Source organism: Anas acuta, unplaced genomic scaffold, assembly GCF_963932015.1.
Source record: "Anas acuta unplaced genomic scaffold, bAnaAcu1.1 SCAFFOLD_181, whole genome shotgun sequence".
In the NCBI taxonomy this organism is placed as follows: domain Eukaryota; kingdom Metazoa; phylum Chordata; class Aves; order Anseriformes; family Anatidae; genus Anas; species Anas acuta.
Window position 1 is genome coordinate 1 of NW_027076005.1, and position 24,872 is coordinate 24,872.

Here is a 24,872-nt window from a genome sequence, read left to right on the forward strand (position 1 = left end):
AGATGCATATGTGACCAGCATCTACGTGTTACAAAGACATGGCACTACCTCAAGTGTGACGAAATAGAACCATCAGTTAAGAGGAAGAATGAGTCACGCTGAGCCTTAAGACGAAACACGGGGCCAAGAAGGCTGCACTGTGCGTGTGAAGTGGTGGTGGTGGCAGTGTGAGGTGTAAGACAACCAAGATAATGACAATGATTAAACCATTTTTGCTTCTACACTAGAACTACTTCATTTTAAGTTTGAGTTGTGGTTAGTAGGACCTGGAACAATCAAAAAAACTTTTCATAGTTGTTTGTTGGTCCTTTTTTTTTTTTTTTTTTTTTTTTTGGTCAAAGCATAGATCACATTAGGAAGCTTATCTTCTTACTACAAATATCTAGGTCTTTTAACCTTAATAAAGAATGATTTTAGTTAACTGGAAGTATGGACCTCCTCATTGACAATCTTCCAAGAAATAACTTCTATGAAATCAAGTGCTGGCAGCAAAATCAAGTTGATTGTTTAAAATACTGGCATCTAAAAGCATAGCATATTACACATTTGTTAATTATAATGCCATTCAGAGTCTTTCAGATCATAAAATACCGTTTTCTCAACCACAACAGTGTGAGACTGTAGCTTCTGAAATTATGCTCGAATCCACAGAAAACCAAACACGAATTTAGAACAGTGTTATACCACTGCCTCTATTACAAACTGATGTTGTCTCTCCTTTGCAAGTGTGGGGAGATGTAGTACCTTCCTGGATAAGAGTTAGTTCAGTAAAAATATGAGTTTTATGTCTATCTGATATACTTCTGTCTGTTTGCTACCCCTCAAATGATCTACTGACAAACACAAAAGCATTTTAAGATCATGTACTTACATTTAGTAGGTGCCATTAGTTGATGGGGTGACTCTCCAAAAAAGCCCTTCAATTTCTTCTTCAGCTCTCTGCTGGTTTTCTCTAGAATAAAAGAAGTCTTTTTCCAGTTGCTGGACTTTTACTTCATACTCTTTCAAGGTTTCTGCAATACCTTCACCATCTTGTTCTAGGGCAAGTAAAACTAGTATGAGAATCAAATCTTCACTTCACTTCTCTGTGCCAAAATCAAGATGCCCAGCTAGAGAATGTCCTGTATTTTGCTGACACTCTGCTTTCAGGGTGTACATTTAAACTAGTATGACAGAGGATCAAAAAGCCCATGCCAACCCCAATTCTCCATTTTAATAGGAGCATTTAGAGGATAAAGATCAATGGGATTGCTATCTTTCACCTTTCCAATGTCAACAAATTGAATATAAAAATGTGACAATTCTGACCGTTTTTTAAAAATGGTCAGCTTTTTTCTTTTATACAAGCACCTTGTGTCTGTTCATCAGCATCCTACACGACATCAGAATTAGTAACAGCCAAAATGTTATCTTTCTACCTCATATCTTCTTTTTTCTTTCATATGAAACACAGTATTTCTCAACAGTGACTAAAGATAATATCTGCTGTACAATTCCCCTTGGAAAACAAACAAGCACCCTTGAAATGATGCAGTATCAACTGTAGTTTTTTCTCATGTTCTCTGTGTTGTAGCGTCAGCTGCCTGTCACACTGCAACTTGATGTGCTCAAGTGCAGATTCCAATTCACGTATTATATTTTCCTGGTCTATGACCTTCATCTCCTGTTCTTCAGTCTGCAGTTGTAATTTACGTTCAGACTCTCGCAGGCCAACAATCTAAGACAATCTAATACACTTCTATCAAACCATTTCAACAAATGCTTTTACAGTTCTGCTTAATAGATGAATGGATACAAAAGCAATTGTCTGTATAAGCTGTAAGCTTATACTGGAAACAGATTTGCCTGCTGACATGAGTTCACACTTCAGAATTGAGCTCTGTAGATTTTGATCACATGGACTAGTGGATTTTTTAATGCCCTGTGCAGAACTTAAACTGATACAAGAGTTTTTTTCCTGTTTCTGGAAAACTGCCAATTTGTGTACCACAGACAACTTGTTCACAAAATCACCCAAGGTTCACCCATGGGCAAAGAGAGACACCAAGTCCTAATGCATTTCTTTTTTATGTTTCCAGGTGTCATTACGATTCTTCAGTATATGGTGGTAAGCGCTTGTTTGCAGAAAGATTTTATAATGGATTTGGAAAAAAGAAATACTATCCTGAGGTTAATAAAGACTGCAGGTGGGAAGAATTTCAATACGACACCACTGTTTAAATATGTTGCTACTTGAGAAGTTAGCAGCATAAAGCAGTGGAAAGGAGCAAGGAAATTTCCAGAGTTGCAACACCTTTTAAGCTAATGACACCAAAACAAGATACAAACAAGTAATAGAAAAGCATCCTTTTTTATGTTGATGTCAAGATGCAAAATATCCAAATTAACAACAGATGTGAGTAACCTAAGCAGGCTTTCAAGGAAAGTGGATTAAATTGACTTTACTTCTTGACACTATTTCATTTAACTATTTAGCGCAATAACAGGTAATAGGCTAAAATATTGATCATTAGCCAAAGCAAACCTTGTTAAAGTATTTGAAGAGGATAGCTCTGAGCTCATCAGCAGACAAGGAAACTAGTTTTCCTATTGCATTATCCTCACTCTGTGAAAGGATCTGTGAAGAGGATCTAAGCAAGTACTGGCGACTCTGAATACTTTCATTCTTGTAATTAATAGCAGCCTCCAGGGCTTCAATTCCTTCTTCCAGCTGCAAAAGGACATGTTCTTCCTACACAGAAACACAGGAGTGAGATTGTAAAAAAAGTACAAAACAAACCTTTGTGTGCATAAGACATTAACTTCATTCTCAAAGGTGAATCTAAATTGAAGAGCAAGACTAACTAGTAGTAGTACAGAGAATGGAATGGGAAAAATAAGAGGAAGAGTACAAATCTAGAACCTGCTTGGAGCAAGCAGGAAATGTCTTGATATCCCTTCCACAGACCAGAGTTCAAACAAATGGTTCATCACCACAAAAGCCTACATTCTATTCTTCCTCCATTTTCCCCTCCCCACAATTTGATGACTTCTATTACTTTTTCAGTTGAACTAGTTTTCTAATTAGCGATTAATGAACCAATCAGATCTGTAAGCAGTTTGGTGACCATTATCTGTGCAGGAAGGTGGCAGAAATTCATGCCCTGAAGTATTGCAGAAGATTCTGTGGAGTGAAGCAAATAGGATTCTTTCTGGCATGCTATCAGCTCAGTAATAGGCCCCAACTGCTGCTTCTCAAGACCTAAAACAAAACTGTGTATTTGACATCAATTTATTCAATCTTCAACTTAATTATACTGATCAATTCAAGTGTGTAACATCCATAATATGGCTTATTTTCATTGTAACTATATGGAGGCCTTCAGGTGAGGTTTGGTCTTTCACAAAAGCCTATGAAAAAAAAAATCAAGGGACATCACTATTAGAGTACTTCACCTTGTTCTATGTCCTGATAGGAAAATAGCTGCCTAAGATAAATTGATGGACATCCTGTTTCATTATTTCTCATTATAGAATTGTTAGGCCAGCGACATTTGTCCGGACTCTAGCTAAAGTAAGTAAGTTCCTCTGAAAGTATATGTTGTTCCCTGTTATGGAAGTAGTGCCATTATAGCAGTACTTTCATGTCGGCTGTTAACAAAAACACCCAACCTCAGTTCCTTGATTCTCTACTGTCTAATACTGGGAGACATTTTAGGTCATGATTGGAATACTTTATTATACAACATTGCCTAAAACTTTGATGTATCTCAGAGATAGTTACTTACTTCAGCTGACAACACTTTTCAGTTACCCTCTTTCAGTTTCTCATCCACACTATTTCTTCTCCTGAGTAGCTGATCCCTTTCCTTCTGAAGAACCTGAATTTTTTCCAGAATGTCTGTCTTATCTTCAGTAGTGCTGTCCTGAAGCTGCATACCTTTATCACACAATTCCTGGTCCAGCATACTTAAGCGAGTAGACAATTTCATACTATCTTTGTTTAAAGCCTTTAAAAAAAAAAAAAAAGAGAGAGAGAGAGAGAGAGAGAAAGAAATAAGAGGAAGAATGAAAGAAACCGTAAGTATAAAACTCCTTCCCCATAAACATGTACATGAGACTGTCGCATCCTAAAGTGGAAGACCTGTCTACTTCTTGTAAAGGGACGCCATTTAGGCTAAGTAGACAGCTACCATAAAATTTACTATTTAATCAAAAGATGAAAGAAAACAAAGAAAAGCAATGTGCAGTTTTCTACATATCTTACATGAGTTAGTCATTACGGTGACAATGACACTTCAATTTCTGTTTCTCAGTAGCCAAAGTAAATAATACAGAATGTTTCTCTGCCATGTTCTCTACTTTGCAGGCACTGAGCAATTTTTTAGATATCGTTATTTAATGTGCTGCAATAACAGAACTTTGGAAGTCAGATTTTGTTTTGTTGTTAGAATTTCGGGGATATCATGTAAATAAAGGTTATTACATTCTATTATTCATGTTTAAAATGTTCATTTGATCAAGCCACACAATAATGTAATGGCAGCTCTAGAGATACAAGTTGCATGGCTTAAACCTCTTCTGTTATCTGGCTGCCCTCCTCCCATAGTCTTTTCAGGCAGCTCTACAATTGTGTTAAATTTCTTTCTTTCTTTCTTTTTTTTATTTCTTAAATCACCTGGCTAGATCTCAGTTTCTTGATTTCTAGGAGGCTCTTCTCTTGCAATAATGCTTCTTTTTTAGCTACAATGGCTTCTCTTTTCTTTAAATCTTCTTCTAGTTCCGCTAACTGTTGGTGCTGTTGCAGAATTCTTTCCATTTCTTCATCCAGCCATTTCTTTTGCTCTTCTAACTTCTACAATTTAAACAGAGATCCAGAGAGCATTAACGAGGACTATTTGGGTCAGAATTTTATGACTATGTTTTTCCTCTTTTAGAGTAACTGATAAAACGTGAGAAATCAACATTTCAATTCTTAACATTAAGTGTTCAACAGAATCCTGATTCAGGATAATACAGAAATAGGACTGACTTAAGGAGAGGCTCAGCAATGTTATATTACTACATCTTATGCAAACAATTTTATCAGATGCTTTTAAGGAAATGTATTATTTTCCTAAAAACAGTTATAGAAATAGATGTCATATATAGAATGACAACAACTAAGTTTGAAAGGTACCACAAGAAATCAGCTAGCCCATCCTCATTGCATGATTCTTGCCCAAGACCAAGATTTGTGGAAAAACACATCGTGATGAGAAACTCTGATGCTGAAAGAAAGAAAAAATGGGAGTTCTGATCCTGCTAGCAGAGTCTATTATAAGTCTCTTCTGAAGCAATGGTTTATCAGTGGGCATATTGCTGGTATGGCTAAGAAGTTGCTTTTATTTCATTTTTTAAATTGATTTTCACCTCTAAAGACTTTGGTTAACTCATGAAACTCTCATGTTCCAATGTCTAGTTCTGAAATCATGCAGGTAGCACTGTTGCACAGGAAACCTACTATTCTAACACTGTCATGAACAACCAAAACCATAGCCATTTGTCATATTTGTCAGATGGGAAAAGAAATAAACAAACAAACCATGCAACATTTATAACAGAGCTCATCAGAATCACCTTCAAACCTACCAGACAACCAAACTCGTTGAATTTCCAGCTATCTGCATTACTACCTTTGACAAGTCATAGAAAAAACAAAGACATTACAGCCCTCTCCTTTCGTTCATTCAAAACCAGTTAAAGAGCTTCTTGACTTGTCTCAGTTTTTGCTACAACAAAAAAATAACAATTTAAAAAAAAAACAGGGGAGGGAGGACGGAATACTCTTCTTCCAAACGCTTTACAAAGATGACACGGGGTGAATAAAGACACCTTTCTTTTCAGTGTCCACACAGATTTGGAATAGATTAGCTACCTCTGATTTCTGTAAAGTCCACACCGAGTTATTTTTCTTCTTTTTAAATGCAGCAATCTCTCTGTCTTTAAGAATCTTCTGTTGCTGTTCCATCTTAAGCTGAAGTTCCTCTAAACAAAAACAAACAAACAAAACTCTTTCTGCCTCAGTCAGTGTGTTTTTCAAACACATTTAATGACAGAATCTACACAATCATGAAATCAGAAATATTGAACTAATTTACATGCAAAATTGCAACTCAGGGCTAGACATCACATAATAACATTCAAAAAAATAGCTGAAGAGAAAGGAAGAATGAAGATTTCTGTGAAAATACTTATACACAATTTCTTCAGTGTCAAGTAAGCAATTACTTAAAAGGACAAAATCTGGTAGTATAGTACATTGCCTTTGGGAAAACAAAGGTCAAACTGGTTGATCTTATTCTTTGTCATAAGGAAACAGAAAGAATCCTACTTTAATTTGTAGCTGGTCCCGCTGAAGCTCTGCTTCTAGTTGCTTCTTTTTTTTCACTCTCCTCACGCAGTCTTTTCTCTAGCAGGGTCTGCTGATGCTTCATCTGAGCCACGTTCTGCTCAAGTTCTATTGCTCGTTTTTCACTTTGGTTAGATAGAGAAGCCAGATTCTTAGTGTCTTGCTTCTTCTTCTGTAAGGCCTGAATGTTCATGGAAAATTTCAGCTTAACAACAGGAAAACTTAAAACTAAAACCCGACTCAGGTTAATTCTCTATTTCACCGAGTTAGGACAGTGAGCAAGACTTGCTACATTTTGCCACAACAATCACACATTATCTCTAAGGTCTCTGAGCCTTCGTAAAATCATCAAAGACAGAACTATCTAACTACTTAGTTGTTAAATAGTAGTGGGTATAACTGTGTGAAGGTTCTCATTGGCTACTTCAATCCAACTAGCTTCAATTGTGTGAAGCTGGTGAGAGTTTCACAATCAGAGTGTACGGATTTCAAAGGTGATGCTGAGACAGGAATTTGCAAATCCTAATGGTCATATTGGAAATACCTGCACTTTCAGCTTAGCTGCATCCATCTTCTTTCGGAACTCTCTTTGCAGCTTGGCTTTCTCAGCTCCTTATTCTCCAGCTCCTGAAGCTGCTTTTGAGTTTCGGCCAGTTCCATTTTGGCCTGCTCGGATTCTTGTTCCGGTTTAGTTATCTTCAAAGAATATTGCCTGCTTACACACTCTGCATCCTTACCTTAAAGACATCATATCCAAATAGTTTTAAAACAGCAAGCTAATAATTTGCAATGTATCACTTAAACCTGTAATTGAATCGTTACTTACTTCATCCTGATTAAACCAAAAATTTCTGAGACATTTTCCAAACCTAAACAAACAGCTCCCTTATAACACTGAAATATAGATGAACAAAGGAATCTTAAATCTGAACTCTTCATAAATCATCTGATGTCACCAAAGAAAGTAACACCTGAGTGCCACATCAAGTGAAAATTTTCTGCCTACTGCAGTCCTTGACAAAATAGCTTGCCTGTATTATTATGTTTTTTGTTGTTTGTTTGTATGTTTGTTTCTTTGTTCCCCAGAAGAATATGCTACATATTTCTCAGCTTTCAACTTGGTAATCAGCAAAAAACTCTCGATTGTGTTTCTACTGATTTGCCCTGTTCGGGCAATCTGATTTGCTCTGTTTGGGATTCCGTGAGTACTGTTACTGGGGGCGCACAATGTTTCTCAATGCCAAAAGACTGCCTCAGGAGAATATGTACACACTAGAAGAGTGTGATTGAAACAGGTAAGCACAGATCTTTAGGGTCATCACAATGATAAGTTTCTGGCAAGCATATATATATCAGGACAGGTGTGTAATGATATAGGCTAACAGGGACACTGACCTTTTCCCTCATCCACTTCTGACTCCTGCTTCTCTACTGCTATGATGGCAATGCAAGCATTCCCAGCACAGTGTCGTATCTTCTCTCCTATCCCAGACACTGGGTGACAAACACATGTCCATGAAGAGATCAGTTGCACTAAGCATACATGAAAAATTACACTATAGGTGGACAAACACAATAAGCTACAAAACACAAAAAAATATTTAACAAACAAATCTGCAGATCACAGCTGAGTAGGACACAATAAAAATTTGCAGCCTTCAATGCACTCATAGCAAGTAATTCATAGAAGTTAGGAAACTGTAAGTTACCAGAAGTATTCCCGCAGAAGAAAATTACCCAAAAACTAAGATATGCAGGTCTTCAGAAGTTTTGTGTCTTTTTTCTTGCTTATTTCTGAATGTCTTCATTTCAATTTTTCAGTCACTTACCTGTTCTTACTAATTCCTTAATAAGTTCTTCTTTCATTTTGATGTTAAGTGCAAGTTCTCCCATTTTTTGCTTGGCCTCAGTGAGTCTCAACTCTGAATTCTTTAACTTCTGCATGTTAAAAACATGACTTTTCTGGAGGCAGTCGATTTCTTCACCTTGAAAGAAAACAAAGCAATGTGGAAACCAAAAAAAAAAGGAATAAAAATGGAATAAAAGGAATACACTCTTTAGCCAAAAGACAGTGATCTGAAATATAGTATGTATAGAATTCTTACAGATGAAGCGAAAGAGCCAAAAGGAGAGAGTATTGCAAAGAGTCTTTTCCCTGCCATCTAAATACGGAAATGACAGCATGCATTAGCATTTAAAGAATGCTAATGAATGCTAATCTGAGAGAGAAAAAACATATTTAATTTAAGCATTTTCAGTGCATCTCTGATGAAATAATAGCATGTTTCCTTTTCTTGAACTAGTACTAGATTTGTAGGTCAAGTGCTTTCTCGCTAGTAAGTAGTACTCAAACATTAAGGTCACTGATGTCAATTTCAGAAAAGGGAAAAGGAAAATAATTAAAAAATAAATTTATGTTGAGCTATAATGAAAAAAGTATTTGTAGCAAATAAAGACATTTTGATGAGAAAAATAATTACATGTGATAAAGACATTATTGCATATTCTAGTACTATATCTAACACAATTTACTCTCATGACTTCCATTTTACCTGTGGCTGTATCAGTCTGTGGCACAGATTTGTCACATAAGCTGGACTTGTCAACTTGACATTTCATGTCACTTTGCTCAAAGGGAAAGCACAGAGAAGCCTGTTTTCGTGTCCATTTTTGGTTTATTGAATGCCTAAGAAAGAATGGAAAACATGATACATTCTAAACACAAAGGGATTTTTTTTTCTTTTAACTTTATATAAAGTACATGATATTAAAGAGAAGAGTGCCAAACTGAGAAAGCTTACATAAGCATTTGCACCTTCTTCTTCCCATGCTTGATCTTGTTGGATGATGTCCCCAAAACAAAGATCATGCAATCTTTATCGCATCAAAAAAACGTGGTTTTTAAACTAGTTTCATAATATGCCTAGTTGGTCCTGCAAATTTATTTTAAGTAGTATCACAAATGGCCTCACATTACAGTAGGATTAGGCAGTAATATTGTATTTGCTATATATTTATCTGTAACAAAAGTTAAAGAAAAAATTACCTAAATGAGAAAAAAAAAAATAAATTACTTTTGACTGTCTGTATTTTCTTTCTCTTCATCACTCTGATAGAGAGGTGGCAGTGAAGGACTTCATCTTGATCTTCTATGTAGCTCAGTATCATCTGGCTACGAGCACGGAATCCTGCCATCATCCGAGCCAGGGAAAAAGCAGGGGGACTGGTATACACCTGCCAAAAAGCACCAAAAAAACACTTGGAATAGTTCAGTAATTCTTTATTGATATTCCAATAGTATTTCAGTTTAAAAGTCTTTCACTACCTGACCTTGTATGCAGAATTGCAGGTGTTTAAATAATATTTCTGAGTACCTGTGTACCAGAAGGTTTTGCAAGAGAAGGTTCTGCTTAGAACACTTGTCCCAAGTGCAAAAGAAGGTACTGTTACCAACTTATTACCCAAAATGTTCAGTTTATCAGTACAGAATAATCATTCATTTTGGTAATGCTTCCTATCTGAACTGTTAAACATTGCACAAAAAGATCACTAAAGACTACAGCTTTATGACTGTGATAAATTCTGTGTTTTAAGTCAATTTGTATGGGGCTTTGAGCAACCTGATCTAGTGAAAGGTGTCTCTGTCCATGGCAGAGTTGGACTAGATGATTTTTAAAGGTCCCTTCAAACTCCAGCCATTCTGGGATTCAAAATGTAAGCCCATAGATTTTGGACAACTGGGACATAGCGTGTGTTGCAAGACATTCAAAAGTACTTTTTCAGTCTTCAATGCTAAAATGCTTCAAAGCTAAACAGCAGCTGACAAGAGGTCACCATAATTTGTCACGCCCAATAGAATTATTGAACAATAACTGTTAAAAAAAATGTAATGCTTAGGTAGACCTTACCTTTCGTGTCTCTGTCCCTGAAGATGGGTAAAGCGAGTGTAGCAGACTCTTTGTGAGTGGGACACTGTATGGCCTTCTTGCAGATGCCGTAACAGCAGGCCCATCTCCACAAGCACTTGAGAAGTCCCAAGTTTTCACAACCATAAACTTCTCTAATTTTTCTTTTAGCTGATCAATAAGGATTTGCTGTTCCACCATTTTTTCATTCTCATATGAAAAAAACAAAAACAAAAACGGTTGCTGATCATCAGGTTTGCATCATACCTTTCTAAATTCATTATAAAGGTCAGTCTTCTTGTATATCATTCACTAACTCTAAATTCTTCTGCAGTGCACAGGCAAATTCTGCAACAAACTGAAAATTCTCTGGCATGACAGGTAGAATCTTACCTCTCCCCAAACTCCAATCATTTTTTTTGAGACATTTTTGTCTCTAAAGGACCTGTCCTATATAAATTATGTCAGCTAGATTTAGACATCTAGTGAGAAGTAGATGACATATTTATCAGCCCTTGCTTGCCTTATTTGTGTGTTCATGGATAAATAAAACGGTAATTCAAGAAAAATGTTCAAATGAAGCACATGGTCTGAGTTTAAAGAATGAAATGTACATACATGTAGGCTTCCTCTTCCTCTTGGAGTGGTCCAACTTGAAAGATTATTTTTATTAATTAACATTCATAAAATTGTACGTGACCCCAGGATCCCCTGTATCAACCGTTACTTTCTTTTCTACCCAGCCTCAAATTTGTCGGTAATGCTAGTTTGAAGAACTTACTTGCCTTTCCTACAGCAATCTCTGTGCATTGTTCAAAATTACATATCTTCACTGAACTGATTTATCCATAAGGCCAAGACCATACAATTTTCAGTCTTCTCTGTTCCTTTCAGAATACATCGAAAATCTTGCCTACCAACAGGAAATTTGAATAACAGCTAGAGATAGTTAACTAAAGTATGCATTCTCCTACTTTGAATCATATATTTTTTATTTATTCTTTTTTTCTCATCTTCTTAGACTGCAAGTCCTTTCCCCATACATAGACAATGCCCCACAAATTGACATTTTGTTGGAATACAATACATAATATTTCTGTGTCATAGCAAAAAGAATATATATGTCAATACCATACATTTTATGATTGTGGAAGTAGTAATGGGCAACTCCACCTTACAACTTTTTTATTTTTTTAATCCCTATAAAACTCTGTCCCTTATGCCCTTGTACATACAACCCCATAGTGCATAACCTGTTACATAAATACATGGGTACAAACATTTACATGCTACTTTTACAGTTCTTATTCTGTCATGTATCATTGAAATGACACTTTCCTGTGCATACAACTTTAAGCCATTTGACACAAGCATTTGATTTGATTATTATACTGATTTTTCTGTTTTTAAGTAAAAGTGAGAGCTGCGATCTTTTGCCTACAGTACAACTGTTTCTGTTCATAACATCTGCCTCGTATCCTCCATAGGATACAATTATAAGCATAATCGTATATAAGCATCTATGTGTATTAGAAGCATGGATTGTTTTAGTCTAATAAGCTGACAATATGCAGTATGGGTTAAAAAGGGAAAACACACAAAAAAAGCCTATCCAGAAATGACAGAACAGAAAAAAAGTTACAGAGGGAAGGAAAAGATGTGTACCAGTGTACTTACCTTTCATTCATTGACTCTCCCCAAGCCATCAGCAAAGAAGAGGAAAAAGGAGGAAAAGGAGGAAAAGGAGAATAAGGAGGAAAAGGAGAATAAGGAAAAAAAGGAGAAAAAGGAGAAGAGTACTAACTAGCCATGTTTATGCTGTTCCCTTTAAAAAAGGTCAGATCTATCATCCTATAAAGTCAGATCTATCAACTATCCTATATATGGTCTCCTGGATCTTGAAATGCTATTCACTTACTACCCATTACAATTTCATTAGCATATACAAGATCTAGAGAGGGAAGGAGGCAAGCAGTGTTTCCACTGTGTCACTCAGCTTCTTGTAATAGTAAACTCAGAATACTAGGATGAAATTCTGTCTTAAAAAGTCAAAAGTCAACAATACTTTACTCTCACACTGAATAAAGATATAACAAAGCATGTTTCTACACAGCCTTTCAATTAAAGCATTCTGTAGGAACTTGATGGTCTTTTTGAGATTCTAAACAATCTTTTAAAGCCTTTCAAGTCCTAAATCATGAATCGTCCTGAAACAACTTAGCAACAACACAGATCTGGAGGAAGGCAGGAAGCAAAGAGAGGGTGAATGAACCACTTAATATCATACAGGAAGGCTGTGGCACAGTTAGGCTGATACACAAACTTCAGGAATCACAGTACTGTGATTCACCCACTAGATGATCTCAGCTCATTAGGGAATACAGCTCTAATTCAAACAAGGTGCTTGTAAGACTGGTAGGTGTTTACATCCAAAAAAATTCTGAAGGATCTGTCTTGAAATCATGAGTACATTCCTATGGTGGACGGATGGTTTGATATAGATATATGTAATATATGCCAGAGGAAAAATACCTGTAATCTATGTCTTTCTTCAGCCTTCTTTAAAGATTCCAGTTGCTCTTCATTTTCCTGTATTAATGTCTTTATCTGATTCTGCAATATCTTCAATTCATGATCCTTCTGGCTGAATACTTCTTCATCCATAGCTAGAGCCTGCTAGATAATAAAAGGAAAATTCAGCCAGTGGAAAAGCAGGCATTGTTATTCTTGACGTTGGAAAATTAAATACATACATATATTTATTTGTTGTTCAAAGATGTGAGTGGAACTGCAAAGTTGTGACGTATATATGGCAAATTCTCCCACCATGGAATCACAGAACAGCTGAGGCTGGAAAGGACCTCTGGAGGTCACCTGGTTTAACCCCTGGCTCAAGCAAGGCCACCTTGAGCAGGTTGCCCAGGACCATGTCCAGGTGGCTTTTGCAGGTCTCAGAGGATGACTCCACTTCTTTGGGCAACTTGTTCCAGTGCACAGCCACGGCCACCACACAGTACACAAGTGCTTCCAGATGTTTGCCTAGAAGCTCTTGTGTTCCAGTATATGCCCACTGCCTTTTGTCCTGGCTGCACGTTCACTGCACCTTCCCTTCAGGTATTTGTAAGACATTGCTAAAATCCCCCACTGAGCCTCCTCTTCTCCAAACTGAACAGTCCCATCTCTCTCAGCCTTTCCTCATTGGAGAGGTGCTCCAGTCCCTTAAGCATCTTTGTGGCCCTCTGCTGCACTTTTTCCATTATGTCCCTGAATCTCTTGCATGGGGGAGCCCGGAACTGAACAGAATCAAGCAGAATGCAGTAGAGAAGTTGGAAAGGACCTACAAAGATCATCAAGTCCAACTGGCTGACCACTTCAGGACTAACCTAAAGTTACAGCATGTTATTGCGGGCAGTGCCCAAACGCCTCCTGAATACTGACAGGCATGGGGCACCAAACAGCTCGCTAGGAAGCCGGTGCCAGTGTCTGACCATCCTCATGGTACAGAAATTTTCCCTGATGTCCAGCGTGAACTGGACATCCCCCACAGCTTTGTGCCATTCCCATGCATTCTTCCCTCAGTTACCAGCAGCACAGACCAGCACCTTCCCTCCTCAGCAAGTTGCTGAGAGCCATGAGGTCGCCTCTTGGCCTCCTATTCTTCAGACTGGACAACACAAGTGTTCTCAGTCTCTCCTCATAGGACCTGCCTTCCAGCCCTTCTACCAGCTTTGTTGCCTTCCTCTTCACACTTTCAATTATCTTCACATCCTTTTTTCAACTGGGGTGCCCCTGAGCACACGATACTCAAGGTGAGGCCACATCAATGCTAAATATGGTGGGAGAATCACCTCTTTTGACTGGCTGCCTATGCTGTGTATAACGCACCACAAAATACAGTTTGCAACTGCAACTGGACACACTACTCCAGCTGTGGCCTCACTGAGCGGAAGGATCACATCTGTTGACCTGTTAGTGACACTTTGCCTAGTGCAGCCAACAAAACCACTAGCCTTCTTAGGAGGAAGGGCACATGGCTGACTCATGTTCAACTTGGTGGCCACCAGGACGCCCAGCTCCTTTTCTGCAGGGCTGCTTTCCAGCAGGGTGGCCCCCGGCATGCACTAGTGCCTGCAGTTGTTCCTCTTCAGGTGCAGGACTCTGAACTTGCCCTTGCTGAACTTCATGAGGTTCTTGTCAGCCCACCTTTCTAGGCTGTCAAGGTCCCTGTGGCTATGGCAGCATGGCCCTCTGGGGAATCAGCTGCTCCCTTCAAAAGTGGTTTCCACCAGTCGTTTCTTTACTTCTGTTTCTCATCTATTGATTTTGTTTTGACAAGTTTCTTTCTCCCAAAGGAAATAATGGACCCATAACCAACACTACCTTACAAAGTGGGTATTTAAATCCAATTACTTTCTTCGGTGTGCTGTGAGATTTGGCTGTAAAATCTCAGCATCAATCATAATATTAATACACTTCTCAAACAAAAAAATAAGGATGGCCCTCCTCATTTTTCATCTCAAAGAAGAGCCTAAAGATTAAAGAAATTATAATGTTATTTTTTTTCAGATGTTTTTCTGGGTAAGTGATCCAATAGTGATTGAAGGTTACTTCCAAATGTAGTTGGCCTTCCAGAAAACCTTTAGGAGCCAAATGCAAAGTATAGACACACTATGTCTTACTATTCTAAAGACAGATACTTCTGTACAACTCTATCTTTTCTGTACAACCTATATCTTTCAAGTAAATACAACTCTTAAGAGCTGCTCAAGAGCCTTTATTGCCCTGTTTATTTTAGCATCTCCCTAACCATCTCCTCCGAGCTGTGGATGGCATGCTTACCTGGGTATCTTTCAGTTTAAACCCAGCTCTTACACTGTTTTGAACCTGGGAAGCAGAGCTTTACAATAAGCCAGAGAAAAAAAATGAAGAATAAATAACAGAGCTGTAATTTAGGATGATGAGAACCAAGAAAAGCCAGAATTTGTGTATGCGATTGCGAGGTAACAATCTACAGGCTTACCAGAATTCAGTGTGAAAAATGAAAATAGGTTGATTTTATAAAATTCTAGCTTGTTGGAACTCTATCTCCTCCTCCTACAAGACAGACACATTAGCTTTCCTGATTTGTTCATAGGTACCTAAACAATCAACTTAGAATGAAATACCTGGCAGTTCTTTAGTTCTCTCCTCAGCTGAAGAATTGTGATATGATGGGGCTCTTGCATGGTGCCAGTTCCAGTGTCAATTTGCTGCACGGTGAGAGCTTCCTGCTTTTTAAGCTAACATCATCATTCAAATCAACCAGGAATGGGAAGGCTTCGTCCAAACAGTTTCTGTAGCTGAAGCACTGAACTTGAAGCTGGGTGAGCTGTTCTTCTAGCAAACTGATTCAGGTTCTTTCTTGATTTAAGTCATGTCAACACTGATTACCAACTTGTTGGTTCTGCAAAGCTTCTCAGAGCAATCTGATTTCAAGTTCCATTTCATCAATCCGGTCTTGATCAGGGTTGTAGTTGACAACTGGTTTATTTCTAATGTTTTTGGCTCTGTTTGCATATTTGAGCGAATTTACAGATTCATCAAAGTCTGATGAGGATGGACTTATACATGTTATCATGACAGTCTTGGCGTTCCCTCCTAGGGAGTCTTTCAGAATGCGAGTGATTTTAGCATCCCTGTATGGAATATGTACGCTTTTCCTTTTTGGGTCTCCAAGAGCACTGATGACATTTCCCAAGGCCAACAAACCACTATTGATTTGAATTGATTCTTTGAATCCTTCACTGGTATTTCCAGTCTTTGTCACCCTCTCTGATCCTGCCAAATCCACAAAATGGAACTTTGAAGCAATCATCTGGACTGATTTCCAAGATGAATCCTGTGGATCACTATTTTTTTTGAGACTCTGCAGATTGTTTCTGACAAATACTGATAGTAAAAATGGCATGTGATCAACTAGAGTGTTCGTTCATTTGTGTTGTGCCTGCGTGACGAGCTGCATTGCCACTTTCCAACAGGCTCATCACTTCATCTGCACATTCTACTAGGAATTCCTTAGCACCAACAATCACTTCAAACACCAAAAGAAAATCAGAATAATTACATTAATTTTAAACTTTTCAGTAAAAGTTTACTGCAATTATGAAGAGTCAATCTATAAACACAAATCACAGAAGCATACCAGCCTGCATTATTATAAGGTCGTAGCACATAGCTAAATAAAATAAAACAGTATGTGGAAAGCATGAAGTACAACACATCTGAAACCTGCAGAAATAGAATATATGGGTGTATTTTGTCACACCATTTGAAACAGTATTGTAAACAGAATACACAGAATACACTTAGGTGTTTACACATCGTCTTATGCAATTTGCAACCTAGTGCTATCTAGAAAAAAAGTATGAGCAAACCTAGCTCAAAGCTTACTTTGTCAGTTAAAAAAAAAAAAAAGACAGAAATTTTGAAAGTTTGTAGTAAAAGTGACTCCCAGCCTATGTTAAGAACATAGTTCTTAGTGGAATGGAAGCAGATATTTACAGCATAAGTAGCTTAACAAATATAACTTTGAAGTGAGAAGCAAAGGCTTAATCTTAAAGCATTCATTCAACTGAATAATCATGCACAATTGTGTTTCTATGCTGAATTTGCAGAAACAGTAACAGTACTACCTTACCACCTGATGCTGCTTCTGGAGGAACATTGATATTGTTCATAGGAATCTCAAATGAAGGCTGCTTCAGATCAGCTAAACTGAATTGATATTTTGAAAACGTGACTTCGTCTAGTATTAGTCATCGGTAAGCTCTCTTTTCAAGAGATGGAAACAATAATTTGTGCACACAACAGAAATCAAATGCACAAAGTTCTAGAGCTGAAATCCTACCTGTATTTCCCTTTTCATCTTCTCAGATATGTAAATCTTTCACAGAGGTCTCCAACTCCAATAAATCTCAAAGTTCTTCCTCGTAAACCTCTATATAAGATACCTTCACTCGGAAATTGATGTTATGGTTTTCAGAAATATGCTGAAATAACTCCTGAATAGCCCGTGGGATTATGCCTTTTTCATCCTCTGAAAATGATGCTAAAATATAAACACAGATGTCACAGATACTTGCAGTCATTCTGTCACACAAATTACAAAGACTAAAACTAAAGAGAAGTCTGCGAGGTTTATCACTCAATATAATAAGGAATAGGAAGAGCTCAGTTTTCCCAAGTTTTCATGTAAAGATTTGCTTTTCTGTTGATCAGAAATGCATGGAAATGATACAGAACTTTACTACTTTCTGCGGGTACGAGACTACAAGAAAATTAAATTAGTAAAAAATCACGCTAGAAGAAAAAAATATTTTGAACTTGCTAATGAATTAATGATAAAACTTCAAATCCTTTATGCAAAAAGAACGAATACATAATTTTCAGGGTTTCAAATTCAGAATCAAGGACCAAGAAAAATCCAGGTAGTCTTCTAATTCCTGCTACTCCACTTCTTCTCTCTTATTCAGCAGAACAGACAAACAAATTGTGACTTCTCGATACGGAAGGGAAGATAACCAGAGCTGGTGATACAGGATTTCAGGGAAAGTCAGAAAGCAAAATTGTATACATGCAGAAGCTGAAGAATTCTTCTGCGAACTAATACAGAAAAATAGTAGTTTCCAGTCTCAGGTGTTTGAGAAACACTGACTTGGAAATACCAAGTAAGTCGAATAGTAGAGTTTCAGATATCTGCCTTTAAAAAAGCAAAATTTGAATTCCACATAAAGTTCAACAAGGCCAATATGCAAGGTTCTGCACTTGTGCTGGAACAGTTCCAAGCACAACTACAGTCTGGACAGAAAACAGATTGAGAGCAGCCTTGAGGAGAAGGACCTGGCGGTGTTGGATGATGAGAATCTCCACCTGAGCCAGCAATGTGTGCTTCCAGCCCAGAAAGCCAACCATATCCTGGGCTGCATCAAAAGCAGCATGGCCAGCAGGGGGAGGGAAGTGATTGTCCCCCTCTGCTCTGCTGTCGTGAGACCCCACCTGGAGCTCTGGGTCCCCCAGCACGAGGACGTGGAAGTATTTGAGAGAGTCCAGGAGGGCCACAGGGATACTTAGAGAGATGGAGCACCTCTCTTACGAAGACAGGCTGAGGGAGTTGGAGTTGTGCAGCCTGGAGAAGAGGCTTTAGGCACAGCAGCCTGCCAGTGCCTAAAGGGGGCCTACAGGAAAGCTGGGGAGGGACTCTGGAGGGACTCTTTGGCAGGTGGTGTAATGATAGGACAAGGAGGAATGGCTTTCCAACTAAAAGAGGGTTGATTTGGATTAGATATTCAGAAGAAATTCTTTACTCAGAGGGTGGCAAGGCACTGGCACAGGTTGCCCAAAGAAGCAGTGGATGCCCCATCCCCGGGGGTGTTCAAGGCCAGGCTGGATGGGGCCCTGGGCAACCTGGTCTAGTGGGTGACATCTTTGCCCGTGGCGGGGGGTTGCAACTGGGTGATCTTTAAGGTCCCTTCCAACCCAAACCCTTCTAGGATTCTATTCCATGAAATTTATCTATGAAATCTCTTTGTCAGACTCTGAAAAAAGTCCAAGAGTGAGTTTGCTTCATACAATTACCTAAAGCAGATACTTTCTAAGTAGGATAAATGTAGCCAAAATTTCTAAAGCACTGTGTTTCAGAAAGTAGTGTAAGTTGCCTGTTAGAATAGAGAATGGGAAAGAGCACTTTAATTTTTTTTTATTTTTTTTTTCTCTCATACTTTTGGTATAGCCTAACGGACACAGAATTTGTGTTTAGAACACAACCATCACATAAACTTTGGAATATATATGTCTTTTTTTGCTATACATTTTTTCATTATCTCTTAAAAATTCTCAAGCATCATCTGTTATGTATTAAATACTTAATTTGCAGAACTACATTGTTCACACACACACAAAAAAAGACTTTTTACAACGTACCAATGTGACCACCTCCAATGGTGTAAGTCTTCCCAGAACCTGTCTGTCCGTATGCAAATACTGTAGCATTATATCCCTCAGCCAAAGACACTAGAAGAGGTTTAATGCAAACTGGATAAACTTCTTCTTGGGTTGAGTTTTTGCCAAATACAACATCAAAAGTGAAGACACGGTCTTTCCCAATGATTATTTGTTGTGTATTTGGGACTAATCTCACGCATACTTGGTGGTTATGAAGTACTTCCTTGGAAAGCAGAGGTCTGACCCTTACTGCAACTTTAACCAGGATCTCCTCCATGCCGGCCTCCATCTCTGTGCTCCCCACTCGGTATTCAGGAAGTCATTACGAGATCTGTTACAATTCCTCTGTTCACCTCATTTGCAATTTTCTGCACCTAAGAAAAAATGTTCTCCGAGTTAAATAATAAAGAATTAACTCCCTGCTGAAACAGAATGTTGAAGAGTTTCCCAAAGAATACATAAGCATCATTACACCCTGGAAAGGAACTGTGATAAAAAAGCAGATATGTTAACAACTGTTAAACCAGTGCAGAAACTAATTTTGCTTCTATTACCTTCTAAGCTAGCAGACTTAACCTTTGGTCTGAAAGTGGTCAGACTTTCTGTTTGGATGTTATACTGCCGCATGAAGCAACAATATTGTAAGATCTTGTTAATGAACTCTTGATAAAGCATAGACTTACAATGAACCTTATTTTCTCACTGCTACAGTACCGATGCATAAGCAACAGAAATTATTCAAACAAAACCTTTTTATCCTGAATTTATACCTATAGACACACACGTGCTTGAAAGCCATCTTCTGCTTACAAGGGCCAAGTATTTAGAATTTCAGAAGCACAGAAAGCTGTCGTGTTGCTTACATGGTGGGTATGATTTTAAATAGTTGTGATTACTACACACCAAGCATTCCTCTGATTTTAATCCGTCTCTTTATGCCCATATGGAACTATTTTTTATTAGTTATATATTTCAGCAACCATGGTTCCTTATACTGCCCCCCATCTATTAATTCTGAAGCACAAGAAGAAGCATCGAATAGGATTTCTTTACAAATGTCTACCAGAAACACTCCAAAGTCTCGATGGGTATCAAATGCTGCCGGATCCCAAACACATCTTCTGCTCTTGCTGATTCTCAGTCAAGGAGGCTTTGCCATGCAAAGGAAAGTTTGCTGAACTTCCTTCTTGCTCAACTCCCACGCAGCCTTTTTGCTCTGTTACCCAACTGGCAGGACTCACCAGCTAAGCACATCAAATTCAGCCTGCATGAAAATGCAACCAGATTGAAACACAAGTCTTCTGTGGTTGCAAAGAGAAGAGTTTTGGCATTTCACTCACACCCATTTGCATTGAGGGCTTGTCCATTCAGAGCTGAGAAACATTGGAAGCTGACAAAAAGCCTTGTTGTACAGAACAGAGCAAAGGGAAACCAAGAAAGAGAAGCAAGAGCCTGAAATCCTGCTCATTTCAGAAAGGGCACGGCAATCACGAGCACATACTGAAAACTTACTGACTCCCCCCCCCCCACCCCCCCCTCCCAAAATGACACCCAAACTAGTCACGGGAGGGGAGGGGCGGAGGAGGGGAGAGATCCCATTTCCTACTTCCTCAAACAAACACCAAGCAAAATGCCGGCTCAGCGGCGCTGTGGGGCGGCTCCCCCCAGCCCCAGCCCCGGCCCCGTCGCTCCCCGCTCCAAACCTGCTCCGGGCGGCGGGAGGCAGCTTCCGGGCGGGCTGAGGGGCCGGCGGGCCGCGCCTGGGCCGCCCGAGCTGCTGGTGACAGCGCCTCGCTAGGCAACGGCCGCAACCTTCGGCGGCGCCGCCCCGCCGCGCACAGCGGCCCCCCGCGGCAGGAGGGCGCGGGCGGAGCGGGGGTTGAGGGATGGGTGTGAGGGGACACCGGAGGGCAGCGGGGGGCAGCCCCCGGCCCCCAGGGACGCGCACAGCTCGCCCTCGAGTCCTGGGGAGGGTGGAGGGGGCCGTCTGCTTGTGGTCAAAGCAGGGGTGCGAAATGCGGCTTCCATCGCCGCGCTCGTCATGGAGGAGAGCGTCTCCTTACGGCTCCGGTGGAGCTCAGCGGTAAAGGCTGAGTTTTCCCTCAAACACAAGCGGTCTCCAAGTAGGCGAGCCACGCTCACAACTGCTCGCAGCTGCTGGCCCAGCAGCCGCCGGGAGTGCCCAGGCACACGTCCACACAGACACATCTGTAGACACAATGCCGACAGAGCTCAAGGAGCAAAACGCGAACGGATTCTGTCCAATTTGTATATGAAAAACAACAGGTAAGACCAAGTCGGTCCCATTCATGACATGGAACACTGCTTTAGCAATTTGTAAGTGCACAGAGCTTACTCCACCCTAAAGACTTGATAAACAAAGAGACATTTAGAAAGCTAAGCTGTGAAATGACTGAAACAAAAAGGTGTATTTCCAGCTTCAGTTCCCTAAAGCGTGTAAGTACTTCTCAGAAACATAAGACAGGACAATGTAAAGATGTAATCTGCGATTAAGTAGTTCTTCTTTCACAGGGAAAACCAAAACCAATGACTTTTCAGGGACAGCAAAAACTCTTGATGAGACAACAACCTTACTCACTGTTGAAAATACAATCCCTTTACATCATTGACCTCACTCTGCTGCTGTTCTCTCCTTTTTCTTCTTTTCTCTCTTTTCTTCACATTTATAGATCTACACCCTGAAGCTAGAGATTTACCAGCACGTCGGCCACTTCTGCCTTTTCCAGGCTCTGAATCAGTATCACTTTCCAGTTGTAGTAAGGCAAAACGAGATGCAGTGGTAGGGACTGAACTGATTAGAGCAGATTCCATTGCCATTGTCTGAAATTCTAGGGAGCTGGCTTCTTTTAATTATCAGTTTCCTGGGAAAGTAGCACAGAAGGTAGAATGAAAACATTGTTTGATCAAACAAGCAATAATTCATATCATTAAACCACAGAAGTGGTTTTTTTTTGGCTCAGAAAGCATAAGACAGGGCTGGAATTGGGGGAATGAGGGAGAAATCAAAAAGATACAGTATAATTTATTTATATTTTAACCGACTACACTGTATTACCTTAGGTAACTAAAGAAGAATTACATTAAAAAAAAAAAAAAAAAAAAAAAAAAAAAAACTGTCTACCAAACACATTTTAGGCTAATACATTCGCTCTTGAGAGATTTCGTGGAAAAAAGGTGGCTCTACAAGAAGCTGGTCTTCATGTTCTGGGTGGAAATAGATAATAGAATAGAATAGAATAGAATAGAATAGAATAGAATAGAATAGAATAGAATAGAATAGAATAGAATAGAATAGAATAGAATAGAATAGAATAGAATAATTTAGTGCTTAAAAACTATTTCAGATGCCATCCCCAGAGCCTGACAAACACAATTTAAAAATGAAGTAGATAATACACATACGCAAGCTCCAGTTTGGGGTAAGGAGCCTTATCTCTTCTTTTACAAGAAGTTTAATTTTGTTTGCAATGCACTGGAGATTCAGCAAGCAGTTTTCTCCACAGGGAGGTGAACCCAGCATTTCAGCTGGTACCGTCCACAAACATCAAGTTCACCTGTTCTTACAGCAAGACACAGAGGATACGTTGGGAGGAGACAGAACTAAGTAACACTTATGCCTTCTGTTGTTGCCTGTAGCTAAAAGCAACATGTACATCCCTGGGGCACCATTCTAAAGATCAAATCATTTACCTAGCATTAAAGCTAGATCCTGGGTATATCTATGTTTGTCCAACTGCAGTTTTTCCATGCAGAGTTTGGTCAATTAGCAGAGTATTGAAAGTGATGATATCCATCTCTGATTACAAATTTCATAGAAAACAGACATCTAGATATGCTGACATATTATGACAGAGGTGTAGTGAGATAATACATACTTCTTGAAATTACTGTTCAAAAGGGATCTTTAGAGTTTGAAACAAGTTCTTGAGTTATCTGCTTAGATAACCTACAAATCTGTTCCTTATTAAGTACTATTACAAAAGAACATGAGACTCTGCAGAAGTTTCCACAGGCTCTCTTTACCACTTAACTCCAGAATTTCTCCAGTCCAAAATTGTATAGGTGCTCCATATATACTCAGGTATGTCAACATGCAACAATAGCATGGCAGAGACCATTCCCCAAAATAATGATTTAAAAGGAATATGTCATTTCACTTATCAGAGATGAAAGAACCATGCTCTACTCTTAAGTTTACAGGAGACAAAAAGGTTACAGAAAAGAGCATTCTCATCACACAAAGTTACTCAACTCCATTTCTCTCAAAAGAAGAGAAAATGAAGCTGGTCATTCTTAGGAGAAAACGGCCATTGAGCTGTGAATCTACTTGATGCTGATATTCAGATTAGCTGATCAGACCACAACTATGTATCTAGAAAATACAGGTCAATCATATCTACATCATAAGTAATTCATATTTGTCACTCTTTAAATGACAGAACAGGATACATTTGGATTTTTGTGCAGACAAGACTGTGCACATATGCACACGTGTGCATACATTGACAAATATTTTAATGCTAAATAACTATATAGTTAACCAGCTGAGGAAATTAGTTAAAGTTGAGAGACTTCATGCTCTTACTAGCTGGACACAAAATATGTTGAAACTTGAAGCTCAGAGAAAAGATTACAGGTGCATCTTTACAGCAAGAAAAAGCACCAGATAAAAGTGCTCAGTCATGTTCCACAAGAACTTATGATGCTGGATGTTGCTCTAAAGCAGACAACACTCAAAGTTTTGTCTGCAGACTCCCTGCTGTGCTTGGCTTAAGAAAAAAAAAAAAAAAGAACTATAGTATGACTCTTCAGTAAAAGCTTGGAATTTCTAGTCTCTCTCTACTGTGGTGTATTTATAGTTAATGTAAACAGTACAACGGCACAACAGTCTTTATTTGTACAGTGGCAGCAGTGGCTAATGCTGCCAAATCCTTCTTTTTGCACATACAATCTGAAAACAATTACACGTAGCTGAACCTCTACACAGGTACATAAAGTGGCTGCAAACTCCCTTCTTTCGTCTATAAATACACCAATATAAATACACCAGTAAGTATACCTTTGCTGTCTTATCGTAGTTGGCATGCAATTAAGAGCCCAGCTGACAAGTACATTTAACAAGTACTACCCATGGAATTCTGCTGTTCCAATTCACTGAAATACTACAGTGACAACATGATATCAATTTACAAAACCTTATTCCTGAATTCGGTGTTTCTACATCATCATCATCATAATGGATGGCAATGAGTTTATAAAGTGAATTGCAAATACATGAGATTGCAGGTTATTTTCTAGTTGAGTCGCAGATAGTTGTTAACATTGCTAATTCAGTTGGTAGGACATTTCAATACTATTCATATTACAGCAGGATCAAATTATCCCACTTCTGCAACACCTAAAGATGGATCCAGTGATTCACCAAGGCCTACCACCATGCCAGGCTTCATATTTTAGCACCACACCTACAATTCTGGCAGACCCATTTTATTAAGCACCTAGCACTTCAGTTTCAAAGTATGGCTCCCATTCCCCCCTCCCTGAAAAAACAATGGGCTGATACCTCAAAAGCTTTCAGCTAATTAGAGGTGCTTGCT

At 38.9% G+C, this 24,872-nt stretch overlaps 1 pseudogene; it reads right to left on the bottom strand.

The window, feature by feature from the left end:
* Positions 1 to 285: 285 nt before the first annotated feature.
* The window catches only part of LOC137848830 (kinesin-like protein KIF27), a 34,014-nt pseudogene continuing 9,427 nt past the window's right edge, over positions 286 to 24,872 (bottom strand).